Below are 21,215 nucleotides of genomic sequence, written 5' to 3'. Positions count from 1 at the left end.
CCATAGAAAATCTATGGGGGGAGTTGAAAGTCCGTGTTGCCCAATGACAGCCCCAAAACATCACTGTTTTAGAGAAGATCTGCATGGAGGAATGGGCCAAAATACCAGCAACAGTGTGTGGAAAAACTTGAAAACGTTTGGCATCTGTTTTTGCCAACAAAGGGTACATAACAAAGTATTGAGATGACCTTTTGGTATTGACCAAATACTTATTTTCCATCATGATTTGCAAATAAATTCTTTAAAAATCAAACAATGTGATTTTCTGTTTTTCGTTTTTTTTTCACACATTCTGTCTCTCATGGTTGAGGCTTACCCATGTTGACAATTACAGGCCTCTCTAGTATTTTCAAGTGGGAGAACTTGCACAATTAGTGGTTGACTAAATATTTATTTGCCCCACTGTATATATAATGTATGGAAAAAAGGTACAAGTCAGCTAAGGTAGAACATTTTGCATTCACGGGATCTTTGTCAGTAGCCAAAAGATATCGAAGTGGAAAATAAAAAGAAGCCTGCCGATGCAAAAATTTGATTTTGTGAAACTTATTGCAGTGCTGTTTGGAGTCTAATACTGACTAGTATGCTAATTATTTTCGAAATAGACTCGTGTGGTAGTGCGTGCATCATTTTTTTTTAATTTACTATTATTATTTTTGTTGGTGGCAGGGGTTTTCTCTGCCTCCTGTAATGAGAGCACCCGCTTTTCAGTGTGAATCTTATCACCTGCACTTTCTCATTCACAATGAACTCATATTTTACCTCGGGCCCATTCTGTCGCCACTTCCTTATACCTAATTGTCATGCATTCCTCATTCACATCTCCTCACAAATTCTGTCTAGCAACAGGATGTTAAAATGTATAACATGTATTCTGTAATGGTTCGTTCAATTCTCTTTAGTTCCACCATCCTTAAGTAGCATGAAGAAGGACCATACAGCAGCCTGGTGCACCCTCCATTAAAATTGCATCCGGTTCTTCAACTGTCATTTGTCACAACTTAATGTGATAGCGTTGGTCACTCTGCTCAGCCGAAGTGATCCCACAAATGTTTAATAGGGTTGAGATTCGGACTCCTGGAACCATTTGCTTCTTGATCCTGCAACTAACATAGCATTCTCCGTGTCTTACTCATACTTTGATTCGACATGATTACTACTGTTGGCAGAATCTGTATTTGTCTTGAACATTACACTCCTCCACATGTTTAGTTTCCAGTGCATGTGTTGCCGACACCAGTGCAAATTTGCTTGACGGTTGAGGGCAGTCCTCTGGCAGCTTAATGAGACCAGCAATGAACTGCGTGCAATCTGCTCCGGATTGTCTGGCAGAGAGCCGTCAGCCATAAAACTTGACTGCAAATTTGTAGGAGAGAGTCTTACAGTAGAAAAGACGACATCATCTGGGCTATTGTCCACTTCGCAGTCGGTCTCTGACATTCTCCACAATATTCAACTTGCCTTCAGTGTGCAAATACTATTTGGTCTTACGCCAAACAATGCTCAAACTCGGCTTTATGGAGCACCAAGTTGAAATTTCCCTTTATTGTAGATCCTATCTAGTTCAGTCAAAATGTGGCCTCGTGATTCTTAGTAAAGGATTTATTGACAAAAGCTCTGATACTGCCAAGAAATAAGAAACGTACATGTCCTTCCTTGTTGCGCTGTGTTCTTATATATTATTTATACAGATGTTTTTGTAAAGAAAATGTCTTCTTGGGTGTTTTAAATTATTGGTAGTATGAATGGATTGGGAGAGGAATGAAGCAGCTGATGGTAAGATGGAAAGGCTGTACCATATGCAGGAATGTTAACAGTGTTTTCTCCCCCAACAGTTTACCAACTGCTCTGCCTGAGAGTAACATATGTGGCCCAACAACCAACCTGTGACAAAACACTAGGAAAGAAGCACCTCTACTGAGAACAAATATGGACAGGATGGATGATTTCACAGATGAATGGGTTGTAAATCCAAGTTAAGAGTGAGGCCTGACCTGCTTTATTTATTGGACACTGTAAGGGGGACAAAATATTTATATGTTAGTGATGTAACCTGGTATAATATTCATGCACCAACATTACATATTGATATAATCGCCATGTGACATAGACCCGCACTTTGCTTCACTGCTAAATTACCAATGCAAACATTTTGGCATGTTCGTTGATTGCTATATTCCTTGCGTTTTTCTTTGTGTGTATAGCTGGGGGATGACAGACCCATGGTTGACCATAAAGTATTTTTGGATTGAATCAAATTTTTAATTAAATGTAATAAATATGAATGCAGTATATTAACACAATTCTTTTCAGCTTTTTCCACATTAGTTCATACTGACAGTATCGTGCTTGGTTGTTGGGCCAAGGTTCATTAAATCGACAAATAAGAAACCTCAAAATCGGGGCTTTCACATGATTTTTTTTTTTTTTTATGTACAGTATGCTGGATGGATTTATTGAGCAGTATGGCCCGGCGTTGCTTGGCATTTTCTATGATAATTAATTTTCCGCACGAAATGGAGGCTTATTGAGATCAACCCCATGTAAGAATACTCACAGACAAATAAAGTACAACTCTGTAAAATTTCGTCAAAATCCGTCCAGCCGTTTCGGCGTCCATAAAACACGAACACACTGACAGGCACACAGACAAACTAGCCCTTACAGAGATTAATATATGCAGTCGAAATGAATCCCCGATTAATTATTCTGGGAACATTTTACGTTTTTTTTTTTTTTTTTTTAACTACAGCGTCTTGTTGTGGAGTACTCAAAGCCACAACATATCATCACAGCAAATTTTAATTCGTACATGAAACGTTGAAAGCCAAATTCGACATTGCAATCGCAAAACGTGTGTTTTGCCCAAAAGATGGCTCTGTTGCCTCCACAACGAGGTCGCTTGTGTTTTGCATGCTGTTCTTGAACACTCCCTGTGACTGACGACAGAGTGAGAGCGGTGCGGAAGAGTTTGTACTTTCTCTTATAGTAGCATGTAGCATACAGTAGCCATGTTGTGTTGCACAAGTTCTGAAAGAAATGACTAAAAACGTGACGAAGCTGGCGACATCCTTGCCAATGTTAAAATTTTCACCTTAAAGCAACACTGAGCAACACTTGGTAACTTTTCAGCTTTGGTAGATTTTAGCGACAGCAGTGGACAAAAGCGGTAGTGTTTTGCCTAAAGGAAGACTGCGTTTCCCATGAGGACCAGCGCTGCGTTTCCCATGAGGACCAGCACTGCGTTTCCCATGAGGACCAGCGCAAACCTGCACGGTGTCGTAAAATCCTCAATAAATCAAAAATCAATCTCACGGTCGCCTGCAGATGAGATTAAACAACATTTCTGTTTCCAGCTGTGTGAAGGATGAATAGTATAAGGTAATGAATCCATTCGTGGCTAAACAATAGCATATGACGGTCAGCACCCGTGTGGCTTATTGTCGCTAACCGCCCCCCACCCCACTCCACCCGATCTCGTCAGTGCTGACGAGTGGGGGTGGAGGGCGTCACGCCAGCCAGTGAAGGCCAGGCCAATGCTAATTCTGTATATCTTCATAGCCTCCCATTTTTTCCTCCTCGGTCAAAACATTTTGTCTGTTTTGTTGTTCTGCCATCTTTGCAGAATTTGCGCGAAAGCGTTCGCATCGACTTCAGTCTTTATAATGAATGGGGAAAGGGAGAAGTGACGTATGCCGTAAAGCAGTCAGCACATTTGTAGGGTTTTTTTTCTGTGTGTGTGGCTGGATTCCTGCCACCCTCCTCAAAGTTAATTAGTGTCCGTTAAAGTGATACAGCCCCCCTTAAAGTATAAAAGAAGTGTCATTCAACAAGTTATCAGTTGACATCACAAATGTTATAAAAATATTTTATAAAGGTTGAAAAGTTACCAAGTGTTGCTTTAACTTATAAAGAGGAGGAGGACCGTCGAGATCATAGACACATTTTGGCTGTATTGTCAAACCTTTTCACTAGCGCGCACACCACGCTCATATTTTTCTATCATTTCCATCTAAATTTCAATGGTAAGTGTCTCTTTTTCCTTTTTTCACCACCTGCAATAACCGTCTTGGCTTCTTGGGACCCATGTTGAGTTCTCTCACAGGAAAATCCGCCGTATGTCTGACTTGCAGGAAAACAATGAAATTGTCATAAATCATGATATTTCGAGCATGTTGTCATATGTCAAATTTTATGTCAGATGTCGAAAGGATCGTATGTCGATGAGCTTGGATGTCGAGCTACCACTGTATAGATATAAATTTTTTTAAAGTGTTATGTGCATGATGAAATGTTAATAGTTTTAGTAATCTGTCCAATTTCCAACTTCATATACGTATACTTTTAGGTGGTGAGAGATTTCTCTGTAATGAACTATATTTTTTTGTTTGAATAGTAGAAACATTGATTTTCGTATTTTTTCCAAAATTTTTGGGGGAACTATCTTTTTTTTCCTGCTATAAACACTAATCATGGTCCACGAGAGGTAACAATATGAAAATGGTAACCTACACTGCTGACTTGTGCACCTTAGCAATAGGTCATAGTGTATTTCCTTGCCAGATCACCTCATTTTCCATCTGCTGATGCCATGCTGATGAATCTCTCTTGAAATGCCAGTACAAAGGTGCAAATGCTTGCCAAGCAACTACAAGCTTCCTGGCCCATAATACTAATTTTCCCATGCATCGTTAGAAATGTAATATCAGGTGTCTGAGTGCCTATGAGCATGGTTTTTCTTTTGTATAGGTGGCTGCTTTTGATAGGTTTAGGTGCGGGGGGAAGAGTTAAAATGGTACTCACACTTTAAGTAAAAAATCAGATTTGTTGTGATTTTCTGTTGGAAAATTCGCCACTTGAGGATTCAAAACATGGAAAATTGGTTGAAAATGTGTTTTACATTGACACTAACATTTATATTCATGTTAAAAAGCTATGGTATTTGGGGTGGTACATTTTATATTTCTGTGGAGGCATACCTGTATCTGCAGTGTTTTAATATATGCAGTCCACTCAGTGCAGTACTCTCTGACTGCTCAGTGAAAAAATGGAGAGAATGAGAATAAAATAAACCCTATTTGGGCAGATTCGAAAACGGCTTGTGTTCAAGCTTCCTGTGCAATATTGTAATTGATTTTGATCCTATGTATTTTGCTTCTTCAATGCACAGATATAAAGTAGAAAATATTTTAATATTTATGTATTTTTATAAATGAGCTGCTGTGTGAATTTTTCTCATAGAGATCAATTTTTTTCTAAATCACTGTCATTGACAGCAGTAGACATCCAATCTATTTGAACTCGATGGGGTTGTCACTGCCAGCCCTCGGGATCAAATGCATTTGAAGTCTGGTAAACAATGAGTTAATGCTGATAACATATAGGTATCCTCCAGTAGCTATTTCAACAAAAAGGGCAATTGGAAAAGACAAGGACAGGTAAAATGAAACTATTGAATTAACCCCATTCAATTTGGTAGCAAGGCTGTTTCCAAAGCAACCACAGAGATGTTGTTACTAGGAAATGGAAGTAGAATTCTGTGGCTATGTGCTCTCTGTCCTGCGCATCACGCATTGTGTAACAACACTGGAGGTGTGACATAGACAATCTACAATGAATTTAAAGACGACTTTCACACTGTGACATTACACAGCACATAATTTGCACCATTTTTTTTCATACGAAAACATTCATTCAGCCAATATACTGTCCAAATAACAAAGAGATCAGAGAGAAGTGTTTGATTCAATGCTTTAAAGGGAACCACGGGCAGAAAGACTTGTAGTTCTTAAAAGATAAATGTTCGTATGAGCTATAATAATTTGATATTCAAACCCCTCTTAGTATTTTCATTTTTGTAAAATTTAAAAAATTAATTTAACTAGTAGGTTGCCATTGATGTTGACGATGCAATGTATTCTGGACGGTGACGTCACTGGACAGCGCTGTGCTACTTCACTGTGTCACTCATTAGCTACATAAACATGTCTTCGGTTCTGCCCTTCTGATTTAAATGAAGGTCTCCATCGGGATTTGAACCCGCGTTTCCAGTGCAACAGAAGAGCACGCAGACCAGAGGACTATTCTTCTGCGTGACATTAAGGTAAGGATTTTCCTTATAAAGCAATCGCATTCCACATGCATTGTCTGTGCAGTAAAACCTGAAAGGGAAACGTAACTGAAAAGAAAGTGCGGCTGGCTTGACCACGGAATTAGAAAACGCGGTTCACTTCAGACAGCAAGCAGACACCAATAACATAGGGTTTGCCTAGAAGGGTTTATTGAACACACAAAAAAACACGCTATCGCAAAAACTGATACACACAAAGGGTCCGTGACAGTAGCTCAGGATCAATTCACGTGTGGAGTCCCTCAAGGGTCAATTCTTGGACCACTCTTATTTAACATCTACCGTATATGCTTCCCCTAGCTCAAATTAAGGAACAGTATTACATCTCCTATCACACCTACACAAATGAAACACAACTCTACATTTCTGTGTCTCCACTTGATTATAGTCCCTTAGTCTGCAGAATTTTCTCCAGCTGAATGAGGACAAGGCAGAAGTGATCATTTTTGGGCCAAAAAAGGAAAGGTCAAAGATAAGCATGCACCTTAGCGCAATGTCACTTACAGCTACAAACCAAGGCAGAAAGCTTGGCGTAATTATTGACTCAGACCTAAAATGTGATAGCCATCTAAAGTCCATCACTAAATCTGCTTATTACTACCTAAAAATATAAGGGGCTTCTGACTCAAGAAGACATGGAAAAACGTATGCATGCATTCATTTTCAGTAAATTGGACTATTGCAACGGTATATTTATAGGTCTTGATAAAAAAATCAGTCAGGGAGCTCCAGCAAGTGCAGAAAGCTGCAGCCAGAGTCCTCACAAATACAAGGAAACTGGACCACATTATATCATTTTTGAAATCGTAACACTGGCTTCCAGTGTGTCAAAGGATAGACTAGAAAATCCTACTGCTCGTCTACAAAACGCTTAATGGCCTTGGACTAAAATACATGCTTGATTTGTTAGATTCCTATGAAACATCTAGATTCCTAAGGTCGTCTGGAACCGGTCTCCTGTATGTTCCAAGAACAAGAACCAAGCAGGGTGAGGCAGCATTTGGTTATTATGCTCCTCACCTCTGGAACAAGTTACCTGAAGGTCCGAAGTATGCTAAAACTGTTAGCTCCTTTAAATCAGGGCTAAAACACTCTTGTTTAGCACAGCATATCCATAACAGTCTATATACTAGTATTTCAAGCTATTTGCTTTCTATTCCTGTTGTGCTTTTTATCTCCATTGCTGATTTCAATTAGTAGTGGTAGTAGTTTTTTTTATTCTATTTGTGATTAAATGCGATTTTTATGTATTATTTTATTTCCTGTTTTGATTGTCTTTGTTTTTACTTTCTCTTAATTTACTGTGGTTTTTATGATCTTCATGTGATGTAAAGCACTTTGAATTGCCTTGTGTTGAATTGTGCTGTATAAATAAATTTGCCTTGCCTTGCCTTGCCGATTAAAAAAAAACAAAAAAAAACGGGAAAACAGCGGTGAGATGCAGACAAACGTAAAAAACAAGGCAATGATGCAACTAGCAATGAGGGGATATACAAACTGTCAAATGGCAGCAGGTCAATATCTCGGCTAGCTGCCGGGGATCGGTTTAAAGACACTGCTGATGAGCTTGAATTGGATGCAGGTGCGACATTGGGAACTCATCCTTTATCTCTGTAACAAAACAATCTAACCAGTAGCAGAATGTGACAAAATCATGCCAGTCCTCATACTAGCTTTGCTAGCTAGCACAGCTATTCTAGCAGTCCATCCTAACCACGTCATCACCCCCAGCGTGTATTGTGCATGTAAAAAATGACACTAAATATAATAAATTTTTTAATCAATGGCAATAATCTATGTGTTTCTAATATTTTAGTAAAAGAGAACAATTGTGGCTTATTAGAACCTACAAGTCTTTAAGTCCGAAGTTCCCTTTAAATGATTAAAAACAGAAAACATTAAAAGATTTTTATATATATACTGTATGTATATATATATATATATATATATATATATATATACAGTGCTGCTCAAAAGTTTGTGAACCCCCTCAACATTTTGGAATTTTCTATTATTTCAACCTGATTTCCTAATCAATCAATTCAGTAGTTTTTTTTTGTTTTTTTAACAGTTGTGTTGTCGAGACTAAATTAAAAAGAGTTTTCATCAACTGATGTAGGTGCAAAATTGAACTGTTTGGTCACAACCAAAACCGCCATGTCTGGCGAAAAGTCAACACTGCATACCACCAAAAGAACCTTCTCCCAACAGTGAAGCATGGAGGTGGGAATGTCAAGATTTGGGCTTGCTTTTCATCCTCAGGACCTGGACAACTCCACATAGTCCAGGGAATCATGAATTCTGAGGAATATTGTCAAATCCTAGAACATAACCTGACGCCATCTGTTTTGAAGTTAAAGCTTGGCAGAAGGTGGAACATGCAACATGATAATGATCCAAAGCATTCCAGCAATACAACCAAGGAATGGCTGAAAAAGAAGAAGATTCGTGTTCTGGACTGGCCCAGTCAAAGTCCTGACCTAAATCCCATTGAAATGCTGTGGCGGGACCTGAAGCGAGCAGTTCATGCCAGACGCCCATCAAACCTCTCTCAACTGACTGCGTTCTGCAAGGAAGAATGGGCAAAAATCCCCCAAAGTAGATGTGAGAGGCTGATTAGTCACTACAGAAACCGTTTGGTTGAGGTAATCTCTGCAAAAGGAGGCACAATATCCTATTAACTGAAGGGGTTCACATACTTTTGCACACATGATATCTGAGTTTTTCTTAAATCAACCACTTTTGTTAAATAAAGAATGACAATATAACTATTTCTTTTGTTTCAGTCCATTATTTGGAATGTCAGTATTGTGGATTTGGGTATAACTTAACATTTAATAAGGTTATTTTAGTTTTTTTTACAAAAAATCTGACCATCGCTGTGGGGTTCACAAACTTTCGAGCAGCACTGTATATATATATATATATATATATATATATATATATATATACTGTATGTATATATATATATATATATATATATATATATATTTTTTTTTTTTTTTTTTTTTAATCTATCAGTCAATAAATAGAAGAAAGACAACTGCTTTATATTTCACGTTAGCTTTAGATCTCGTTTAGAGTAAAGTATGGCATTTTTTAAAGCCACACCCCTCTAGTTGTTTGCCGAGGAATTACACAGCAACGCCTTCCCTTGACGCAGAACTTCGAATCCTTAATGATGTTGTAGGGTACGCTGTCGCTCCACCGTCAATGGAATGCAGAGGCATAAATCAGCCCTAACAAATATCATCCAAGAGACGTTCAATTCATCTATTTGTTTTCCATATTACGTCTCATTCAGATTCGCAGGTGAACTGGTGCCAATCACATCTGTATTTCAGCGAGAGGGACATTGCATGCCTGGCACGGCCAGACTGTTCTCCCTGCATTTTTCAAACACTGTGAGAATAGTCTGGGACCCAGTCAATTAACGGCCTCTCGAGCACGGACAAAATCGACCGTCTAATCAGATTCGTTTATTTGCGTGACGTGTTCTTAACGAGCAACGTCACTCTTCCGCGTCGGAAGTCGTCTCCACAACAACACACATGGCGAACAGGGGAGCCGAGGATATGTTCCAATCCACGGTAAAATCAGTTTTAAATGACCAAAAACACATCGAGACGAGTCATTGACAACAATCTGTCTCGCACTAGTCATGTTGAATAAACTCCGCTCTCCTCGTATGTTCACTTCGGCGCGCAAGTCCCTCGTCCTGCCCTCGTTGCTTTACTAACGTCACATCCGCCTGTCGCTGATTGGTCCACTCCGCTGTCTGTTTGCTGTGGCTTGCTCCGCCCTGGAAATTTGTATCCGCTGAATGGTGGCCAGACTCAATAGCTGGAACAGCGGTGAGTCTGGTGTACCAGGCTAGGACATTGCACCTTGGACTGGTCACCTGACAATTATTAATCAGGCCACTAAAACTTTTATACACAAGTCCTCAAACCATGGTTCAACTAGAACAGACCAGATACATAACAGATTTGCTAGATCTTTCTCTTTTTTCTCTTTCTTTCTTTCTTTCTTTCTCCTTCATTAAACATAGCATCTTTTCAAAAATATTCTTACTGAGTGTTATGCAGCATAAATTTTCTTGCCGGCAAAATAAAGACCAAAGACCTCCATATATAAGATAACATAACATAACATAATTGGATATGTCTGTATCTGTACAATCTCTTTCTAGGCCAGTGCTGAGGGTATTTTTTGTTTCATATAATCAGTAAATTTAGTCTCCTTGACACCAAAACTGCTGCCACAGGCATAGCTAAAAGCTATTCGAGATTCAAATAAAAACTGTCTACATGAAATAAACAGGGCCTTTGATGCGCAATGTCCTTGTTATGTGAGAAACAATTATTCTGTTTGTGTCAGTTCTGCTGGCTTCATCATTTTGCAGTAAAGGACAAGATGGCGCCATGTGGAAAAAGACTCAACAATTATTAAAAAGCATATTACTCAAAAATTAATAAAGTTGATGTTTCTTAGTTTGATGTAAAGTAATATTGGTTATTATTATATTACTATATTAAATACCACTTAGTATATTTGAGTACTTTTTACACTTTTTCCAGTACATCATTACAAGTGAAGCACAATATTAAAAGACAATAAATATGTGCCTCACATTCTTTGATGCCGCTTTTGTTTGCAATTGTAATAGTGTTCGTGGTCTGTATGCCCAAAGAATGTTAAGAAGGAAGAATATGACAGTGAAACAAGAACAAAAAGGGAATTTAATTGCGGCCATACACTAATTAAGATAAACACACAGACGGTGTGCAATGTGATGGGACTTGCTTAGGGACATTTATAGGTCAGCTTGTCTAACAGCTTGAATACAATACACACACACGCTTAACTTGGCACGTGCCCTCCCAATACACATACACAGAAAAATAATAACAGACGAATGTTGAGGAATATGACTAACTTAGCGCAAAACTGCAGGGGGCTAACAACAACAAAAAAAGGCTCAAAATAAGGACGAAAATATGTATTCTGCGCAAACAATACACTCTGTTCTAGATGTGTTCACACAAAAATATTAAACAGATAAAACATTCATCTTGCATGCAATCACTATTAGTAGACTTAAAATGCAAACAAACAGAAAACTTATACCACGCACTTTGGGTGATCAGGGGCGCCATTTCAGCAAAAGCTGAGTTATAGCAAAGTATTCTAGAATGATTTATCTTATTACTACTACCAATACTAAAAACCTGTAGAAACAATAAAAACTAAGCCAGTAAGCAAGACTGAACAGGCCCTCGCAGTTTGGCGCAACTCAGACGGCATGCGGCTCAGGGGGGTGGCAGACCCCACCCATCATCTAATGAGAAACTAACATGTGCTCGAAACTCTCCTTTTTTTGTGTGTGTGGAACCTCTTTTGTGTTGTGGGCATGACTGACAGAGATGTTTTTGTATATCCTTAGATGAGAAATACATTAACACACCCTAGGTGAAAAAAACCTATTGAAGGGGGTCCTACAAGAAAGGAGGCGCTACTGAGCTGTGCGACCATGTCCCAATTCAAAACCAAAATGAATCTTCTAATTGGGCCAATTCAACCAAGTGTGCCAAATTTCATGGCTCTATTAGCTGTCTAAGTCATTGAAGAAATGTACTTCTTTTTAATGGCGAACAAAGGGTCCTCATTGCAACAGACACGTGGACATGGGCCTTAAAATGTAATATTACAAAAGGTGTTGTAACTACACTGACCAACCTGAGAGGTAACATGAGTGACTTTCACTAGTTGGCACTGCAGGGTTGATGCAAATGACTCTCATCAAGCACGGGAAGTTTGGCACAGATATGTTGTATATCTATTAAGTTATGACTGTTAAAATTTGGGGGATGAGACAAAATGGTGACGGTCATTTTCACTTTCCTGTTTGGAGCCCTCTGCTCCAGCAAAATACTTTTCATCAGGCACCTGAACACATGTCTTAAGGCTCCCCCTTATGAAGGTTTGAGGTCAACTGATTTTTTTCCCTTTGAGGATGAGCCTGTCTCGTAAAAAAAAGGGCCTTTCCTGTTCACAGCAGGAGGGGCCAGGCATAACAGGTAATATTTTAATGAGGTCATGTTGAGGCTGGGATACCTTTCATACATGCAAGATGTGATAGGAGTTATTTACTCAATTTGGCGTTTTTCCAAAAAAAAAAGCCGACTCTGGCACACCGCCCAGGTCAGGCCGGTGAATAAAAACTGATTTTAATAACATAAATCTCAGATGTCTCATGAACAGTCTCACCAGTTTTGAGGTGGATCCAAGTAACTCCCTAAGCATCAATGTCTCAAATGTTCACCCTGTAATTTATAGAATGTATCATGTAATAATGTGAAGAAGATGAAAAGTAACGTCAAAGTCCTAAATGATATTCGTCGGAATACTGATGCAGGCAAATCACCTGTTCTGCTACTATTGGATCTCAGTGCCACATTCGACACGGTTCATCATAACATACTACTCAGCAGATTGGAACAGTGGGTAGGGCTCGCTGACACTGTTCTTCAGTGGCTCATATCTTATTTACATGATAGGGATTTCTTTGTGTCAATCGGAAACCATCAGTCAGAATGAACCAAATTCACGTGTGGAGTCCCTTAAGGGTCCATTCTTGGACCACTCTTATTTATCATCTATATGCTTCCTCTAGCTCAGATCATGGAACAGTATTACATCTCCTATCACACCAAAGCAAATGACACACAACTTTACATTTCTGTGTCCCCACATGATTATAGTCATGTGCCAGAATTTTCTCCAGCTAAATGTGGAGAAGACAGAAGTGATCATTTTTGAGCCAAAAAAGGAAAGGTCAAAGATAAGCACGCACTTTAGCACAATGTCACTTACAGCTACAAATCAAGTCAGAAATCTTGGCGTAATTATTGACTCAGACCTCAAATTTAATAGCCATCTAAAGTCCATCCCTAAATCTGCTTAATACCACCTAAAAAATATAGCCAGAATTAAGGGGCTTCTGACTCAACAAGACATGGAAAAACTTATGCAAGCATTCATTTTCAGCAGATTGGACTATTGCAACTATATATGTACAGGTCTTGATAAAAAATCAGTCAGGAAGATGCAGCTAGTACAGAATGCTGCAGCCAGAGTCCTCACAAATACAAGGAAACTGGACCACATTACACCGGTTTTGAAATCGTCACACTGGCTTCCAGTGAGTCAAAAGATAAAATACTACTGCTCGTCTACAAAACACTTAATGGCCTTGGACCAAAATACAGGCTTGATTTGTTGGATCCCTATGAAACATCTAGACCCCGAGGGTTGTCTCGAACCGGTCTCCTGTATGTTCCAAGAACAAGAACAATAAAACGTACATTTTTCATTCAGTTTGGTTACGATCTGGTTTCGTCGACAACTCTAAAAAACTAAATACCGGTAAATAAAAAAATAAATAAATAGGCTATTTTATTATCATTTTTGTTTCTAAAGCCACCATACCATACTCAGACGACAATGCTGTGGGTGATCATCTGGATGGGTAAGTTTATTCACTATGGTGTTGAACTACAAAAATCATAATGACACTTTCTGTCTTTTCCTCAAGAACTAGGATGTCGCCTACCAGCTAACAAAAACATAACCCATATAATGTGATCCATGAATTGTTTTGACTTTAATTAAGAGTTCAGCCTCTGTGGAGGACTCAGCTCTTCTTAGGAATGTTTCCTCAAATTGTACAACTTTATTTTGGCATTATATGAGTGAATTTTGCTGTGGTGTACTGTAGAGTGTATACAGAGATGACAAGATGACCCAGTATGATGATGAAAATGCATTTCTGACGCTGATGTGAGACACAAAAATCCACTATATACAGTACATAGTGTGGGAAGCGTTTGAATTTCATCTTGTGTAACCCCTAGTGAGAATTCTCTCAGTGTATTCAAGAAACTATGTGTGCATCTTCTCTTGGTTAAGAAATGTAATAGTTTTTTACTGATGTTGCAGAAGAAAATGGAAGCTGGAGATGTCAATTGATTGTCTTTGTGAACCAGTGCTCTAATCTGTTTCCATAAATATTCTTTTTACATAATATGCAGAAATTCCTCTTTGTGTTTTGCACTGTTTAAAAAGACAAGAAGATGTTGGTAGGTTTATAATGATGTGATTTTTTTTTTTCCTGTTCCACTTTCCTTATGTCAGTGATCATGTAATGGAACTAGTGAAATGTTGATGAGGTTCATGATTAAAGATTATTTCTTTGCAGCCTTAACCTTGGCATTGCAGACTAACACTGAACCAAATATAGCATTTCTGTTACGTCATTCTAATATGACAATGGTGTCTACATGCTAATACTGCACTTTCCGTGATTAGGGATTACGAATTTGATAGACTTTTCGCCAAGGTGCATCAAACCATTTGGTACATTCACACCAGAGCCTCAAATAGTGAAATACAATAATTGAGCATTCTGATTGAACCATGTGTTTCAATCCATTTACCCTGTGCTACTCACACAAGGGGCCTACACATGCAGGCACATGAAGCAAATCATGCAGAGACATACAAGCAAGCAGTGGCAGTTTCCCATATGGGTCAATGACACTGTATGGCGATGAGCCATGCCCTATGCCGCTTCCCAATTTATTTATTTTTAAATATGCTGCTCATTCTTTTGCTCAATTAATGTTTGACCTCAATATTAGTACATTCGTCTAATTCTGTGATGATTTTTTTTTTTTTCTTTTTTTTTTTTTCAGAATTAAGGTGGGTACTTTAGGAGTAAGAGTGGTCCAAAACAAGCATAAGGGCTTAAGGTTGTGTGCACATGACCTCAACTGGCGAACTCAGGACCTACAGGCATGATTAGTCCAAAATTAATTATTCAGCCCTGATACAAAGAATAAAAAATCGGGCTCCGAGGATCGAAACCATGCAGGAAGAGATTTGAAGCTTCAACCACAAAACTATAAGGAAGACAAGTGTACCACTACTCGACATGTTTTACAGTTTTACACAATTCACACAAATTAAAAAATGTTTCCAACTAAATGAAATCTTTAGAGCTATATCGAATTTGTGTTGGAGTGATTCCTGTATTTTAATTGTTTTGTCACGTCTTATCTGACACAAAGTCAATCTATTAATTCCATCTGCACAAGTACTGTAGACGCGCTGGTCCATCAAAGCAACTCTCCCCGAAGATCAATGCTTATAAGGTGACCTACGCTGTAGTCGACGTCAGGGCTGAGAAGCCAGAAGCTGTGCAAAATGCCACACTATAGCAGAATATTCCGTGTCCAGTTTTTTATTTTTACCATATTTTTCGGACTATAAGTTGCACCTGAGTATAAGTCGCACCAGCCATAAAAAGCCCAACGAAGAGGAAAAAAACATATATAAGTTGCACCGGAATATAAGTCGCATTTTTGGGGGAAATTTACTTATAAAATCCAACACATAGAACAGATATGTCATCTTGAAAGGCAATTTAATATAAAAATACAATAGAGAACAACATGCTGAATAAGTGTAACGTATGATTTTACATGATGCATGAACAACGAAATGTGAATATACTGTCCTCACCAGGACGCTATGGCTCGATCCTGGCTATACAGCGAGCTAAACTCCCAAATGACGATGCTGGACGTCCATATAATTTGCGGAATCAATTTCGTCCTTGACACCAAACAGGTTCGCATCAACGTAAATAAATGATAATTAGGTGCTATTTCAGCAATGACACAAACCGTTAGCATGCGTTCGCTAGTATTAGCACATCGTTCAAACAACCACACAACTGGCTCTAAGTGTCCGATCGCGGGTGGAAAACATACAACAACAACAGGAAAGATGATACACACAGGCGTTACCTCTGTAGAGATATTTTACAAGCATAAACAATGAACGTAGGTTCGCAGTCGTGTCTCTCTCTCTCTTTCTCTCTCTCTCTCTCTCTCTCTCTCTCTCTCTCTCTCTCGCCCACTCGCTCAGAGACACTGCGTCGCTGTCCATCTTCTTCTGGCGTGTGAGCGCTCTTCTTCGCGTAAACAAGTGCACTCGCACTAACCCTAACCCTTACCCACGTGGGCGGGAAGGCACCACAAACTAAAAGCATGCATTTCAGTATAAAAAAGTCAATATGGTTATGGTTATGGTGTTATGGTGCTATACTTATATATTACAACTGAACACACATTACCAAAGGCAGAACGCGAACGTGGCCATAGCTACTAAGTTATTCAGATAACTATAGCATACAGAATATGCTAACAAGTTTACCAAACCATCAGTGTCACTCCAAAACACCAAAATGACATGTGAAATGATATCATAATGTGTTAATAATTTCACACATAAGTCGCTCCTGAGTATAAGTCGCACCCCCAGACAAACTATGAAAAAAATCAGACTTAAAAAATACGGTAGTAGTTTTTTGTTCCGATCTGGCCTCATTTTAGCACACGATTTGAGAACAACAATTCCGGACTGCCCTCTATTGGCAAATTACAAACCTACAATAGGCTGCCCTCAATTGGCTAATAATTATGCCATTAATTAGAATTAAAAATCTGGCTCCAAGGACCAATAGCTACTGGCCAATGCTACTTAGGCCATGTCTACTCATAGCAGGGTATTTGGCAAAAAGAAGAACCTTTCCTACAGTTTGGCCTATCGTCCACACACATACACATTTGAACTACGGTTCTTAAAAACTCAGTCCAAACTGAAGACATGTGAATTCTGCGTTTGTAGCACCATCATTTGGACACTGATAACCGAAGATTTAACTGTGGAAACGTCACTGACTGCGACAAACTTTGTCCCAACGTCACACATGAAACCAATGTTTAAATTTCCAGCAATTTAGACAGGTGCTTTTTGCTTTCATGTATTTACAAACTCTTGCTGTGCTTCATTTTGAAGAACACATGCAAAGGATGGGGGTATTATGGACAACAATTTTTCGTGCGTTATTATGAATGTACTTAAAAATGAATGAATGCGGTTGGCTGTGGAAGCTTTTTTTTCTACAAACGTGCTGGTGTAGACGGTATCATTTTTCCGGACCAATCAAGGCAGGGTCCTCGGAGTGCCATAGGTTTTACACTTATTGATGACACTGCGCACGGTAGACACAGGTCTTCTGAGATAGACTTGTAGCCTTAAGATTGCACATGCTTCCTCACAATTTTGCTTCTCAAGTCCTCACACAGTTCTTTGGTCTTCTTTCTGTCCTCCATCCTCGATGTGGTACACACAAGGACACAGGACAGAGGTTAAGTCAACTTTAATCCAGTTTAACTGTCTGCAAGTGTTATTTAGTTATTGCCACCACCTGTTATGTGCCACAGGTAAGTAACAGGTACTGTTAATTATACAAATTAGAGACGAATCACATGATTTTTCAAAGGGTGCAAATACATTTGTCCTGCCCATTTTTGGAGTTTTGTGTAAAATGATAATGATTTTTTTTTTCTTTCCATTCTATCTTGTGTTTTTTCATTGCAAGCAAAATCAATGAAGATATTACTACCAAAGCATTTGTAATTGCAATCATTTTATGAAGAAATTGAGCATTATTTGACAGAATTGCAGGGGTTCCAATACTTTTGGCCAGCAGTGTATATAGGACAAAATTAAAGAAACAATGAAACAATTATTGTGATTTAAAGAGATTTTGAAAGAAATATTTGTGTGATCTGTGGAGGGTTGGCAGTAATAACTATGAAGCAAAGGAGAGCCCACTGGCTTTCACTTTTCATATTTATTTTGTGTATGTCATCTATTTCCACAAAAGGTGAACTGCAGGAACAAAATAAAACGAGTGTTAGCAACAAAATCATACGCATTTAGTTGTCACCTTTATTTGTTAAGCCAGCAAATGCTCCAAATTGGAAATTCTCCAGTTAGCAAAACAATGAGTGCTTTAGGAGGACTAATGCTGTCTAATTGGCAGCATTCTGAGTGCCGCCAGGACACAACTCAGTTAAGCCACAATCTCCCTGTCTGCTCTCCACCTAATTGCTGTTGTTTTCAAGTTTTCTAATTTTACAAGAGCTTTCTTCTTGAAAGCCAAGCTGTCTTTCATGTTGATGCTGCGGAGGTGTTCCTGCCAGCTATTTCAGAATGAGAAGCAAATGCCATTGTTTCTTTGCAAAGAGATCACTGAATAATCTCCAGGCTAAATGGATGGATGGTGAGGGAATTTCGGGATAAGGAGTTGATTTGTACTTTGTATTTAGGAAACATTTAAGAGAGTTTAATTGGTTTTAACACGATGTAATTTGAATTGGATCAAATTTTTGTGACTCGAGTCACGTAGGTTTGCCAACTCCCTGAAAAATAAAAAGGGACAGCTCATTGGTTGAGCCAGCCCGCCCAATAACCGTGACCCTCTCTTTTCGTACAGTGGTAAATTGACATACGATCCTTTCGACATCAGACGTGAATTTTGAGTTGTCATTTGTCTTGAAATATGACGACATGTTCGAAATATGGTGATTTATGACAGCGTCATAATTTCAACGTTTTCCCGCAAGAGTGACGCACAGCGGAATTTCTTGTGAGAGACATCAACATGGGTTCCAAGATGGTAGGTGCAGGTGGTGCAAAAAAGGGAGAAAAAAAAGTACCAAAAAGTTACCATTCACATTAAGAAAGAAATGATTGAAAAATATGAGCGTTGTGTGCGCGTCAGTGAACTGGCTCGACAATACGGCCGGAATATGTCTACGATCTCGAGGATGACTCTCATTATTATTATCATTATTATTAAAAACGCACAAGAATATCGGTTACCGATGATTATCGGCCGATAATGGCAATTATGACGTCACACAGATAATCCAGATTTTAAAAAATCAACAGGTAATGCAATCAGATAATTATATACTTGATTTAGCCTCCAAATGTGCGCAGTCGATGCAGTTTTGTCCAATTCTGCAGCGCCGCCTTAACACCTCCTCCCTCTGAAGACCCTGTCGCATGAGTGACGCGTTACACGACATGGTTGAAGCAGTTGGGTATCATGGCGGCTCTGTCACCAACGTCTGTTGATTTTTCCGTGAGTGTAACAAATGACGCTCTTACCAACTGCAAAACATGCAGTGCAGAAATTTCACGAGGCGGAAAGAAAGCTTCCTCATTCAACACCACTAACCTGATCAGCCATTTAAAGCTGCACCACAAAGATTTGTGAAACGAATACGAGGCTGCCACTAGCGCGAAGGCTAAAGCTAATAAATAAACAAATGCAAGGCTAAGGGGCTTGTGACCATCAGAGACGCTTTTGACAAGCAGAGAGGTTTTGACCGAAGTGATCAGAGAGCCAAAGACCTGGATGAAAACATAATGCAGTTTATTGCCTTCGATGACCAGCCGTTCATCGTCGTTGACGATATGGGGTTTGGGCTGCTTTTACCGCATTGGAGCCCCGCTACCGCATACCGATTGCCGCTAGTTTTCAGATGTGTGATTACCTGCCTTATACGACCATTATTCTTCGTGAAATACATGCTGATCACATCAGTTTCACCATGGACATTTGGGCAAGTGATGTCAGTCAAGTAAGCATGCATAACATGATTGCACAGTGGTTAGATGATAATGTCAACATGTACCAAACCACACTCCACTTACAAAATTGCCTGGCTAACACAGCAGAGGTAAGCAATGCATTCAATACACTGCAAATTTAATCTTATTCAGATTATTTTTCATAAATCTAGTCAAATCATTTTCTCCATCTTGTTTTCAGTGTTGACGACTAGTTAACAGATGAATGCGTCACATTATTCCACTTATTTGAAGTAAATTTTACTATTTGTTCTTATAAAGCCCATAGATTTTTAAAAAAATTGGCACTTTTCACCTAAATCAAGAAAAAAAAATGCTTTCAAATAACGTTTTGAACCATATCTATTCTTGAATAAAGAACATGTCTGACAAACAAGCTGTTTTTTTTTTTTTTTAATTAAATACAGTAATTTATTGCTTAAAATAAGGCTGTTAGCTTATTTTCAGCTAGCTATTTTTCCTATTTCAAAAAAATCTGAGTGAAATTTACTTGAAGTACTGCCAGATAATTTCACTCATTTCCAATAGATTTGCATTGAAAACAAGGGAATTGAACTACTTTTAAGGATCTTTGTTTTTGCAGCGTAGTAATGTTATATATGTTAAGAATGGCCTACATTTAAAGGCATTTTTGTGCAACTTAGGTATTTACTCTAGAAGTAATTGTTGCCAAAAGCTTACCATTACACATTGTCATACAATCTGTCATTGTTTAGATGTTGGAATTTACTACTTGATTACATTTGATGTGGAAAAAGTAGCAATAAATTCAAATTTTTAACAGTAACATTTGCTCTTGTGTATACTTTAAAATTTTACATTTATCTTTTAATAGAGTCATCGGCTTGACATTATCGGTTATCGGCTGGGAGGAGAAGGAAATTATCGGTTGAAAAATATATTATCGTGCATCACTAGTTATTATTTTAATACTGGCAAGGAAGTCACCAGCTTTGTCTGGTTTTTAATTGTTTATTTCAGAACTAATGCAACAAAACACGACTACTGTCTGCTGTAGCCGACACCAACAACAATTTTCAAAAAGTAAAAGCGTCCCACTCTACTCCACCCCTCTCTCTCATCAATCACATCGTGCATTCAGGAACAGCATGCAAAACACAACTGCCACATTGGAACCCGATTCGTATTCGTTACAATATTACCATTATTATATTATTATTATTATTCGAATTTGTATTTATAATTTATTTGTTTTGCTACGTGTAATTGCTATTTGTAATTGTACCAGCAGTATTAATCAAGGATTTAGCATAGGTTTTTGGGCTGTGGAACAAATTAATCAAATTATAATGTATTCTTATTGGCAAATCCCGCTTGACACATGACCATTTCCACTTTCGTCTCATTGTTGTCACATCAGACGAAAACTGGCATTCATCTCGTTATGCTAATCTCCAAAAACACGTTTTTAGCTCGTCATCATCACGCCATTGTCATGAAAAAAAGTGTTCGTCGACCAAATATTTTCGTTATTGTTGATGCAAAC

General features: G+C 38.6%; 1 protein-coding gene and 1 long non-coding RNA gene across 6 annotated transcripts in view; one reads left to right on the top strand and one right to left on the bottom strand.

Annotated features, from left to right (window-relative positions):
- Window positions 1–21,215, bottom strand: part of kiaa1549la (KIAA1549-like a) — a 220,515-nt gene that overhangs the window by 142,800 nt on the left and 56,500 nt on the right. The window lies entirely within an intron of this gene.
- On the top strand, window positions 3,984–8,076 carry LOC130916599 (uncharacterized). Its single transcript, XR_009063310.1, has 3 exons — window positions 3,984–4,025; window positions 6,020–6,103; window positions 7,041–8,076. It is a non-coding gene; the product is annotated as an uncharacterized LOC130916599 (long non-coding RNA).

Source organism: Corythoichthys intestinalis, chromosome 5, assembly GCF_030265065.1.
Source record: "Corythoichthys intestinalis isolate RoL2023-P3 chromosome 5, ASM3026506v1, whole genome shotgun sequence".
NCBI lineage: Eukaryota > Metazoa > Chordata > Actinopteri > Syngnathiformes > Syngnathidae > Corythoichthys > Corythoichthys intestinalis.
The sequence above is the reverse complement of the archived record's forward strand: the minus strand, read 5'-3'. Positions and strand labels throughout refer to the sequence as shown.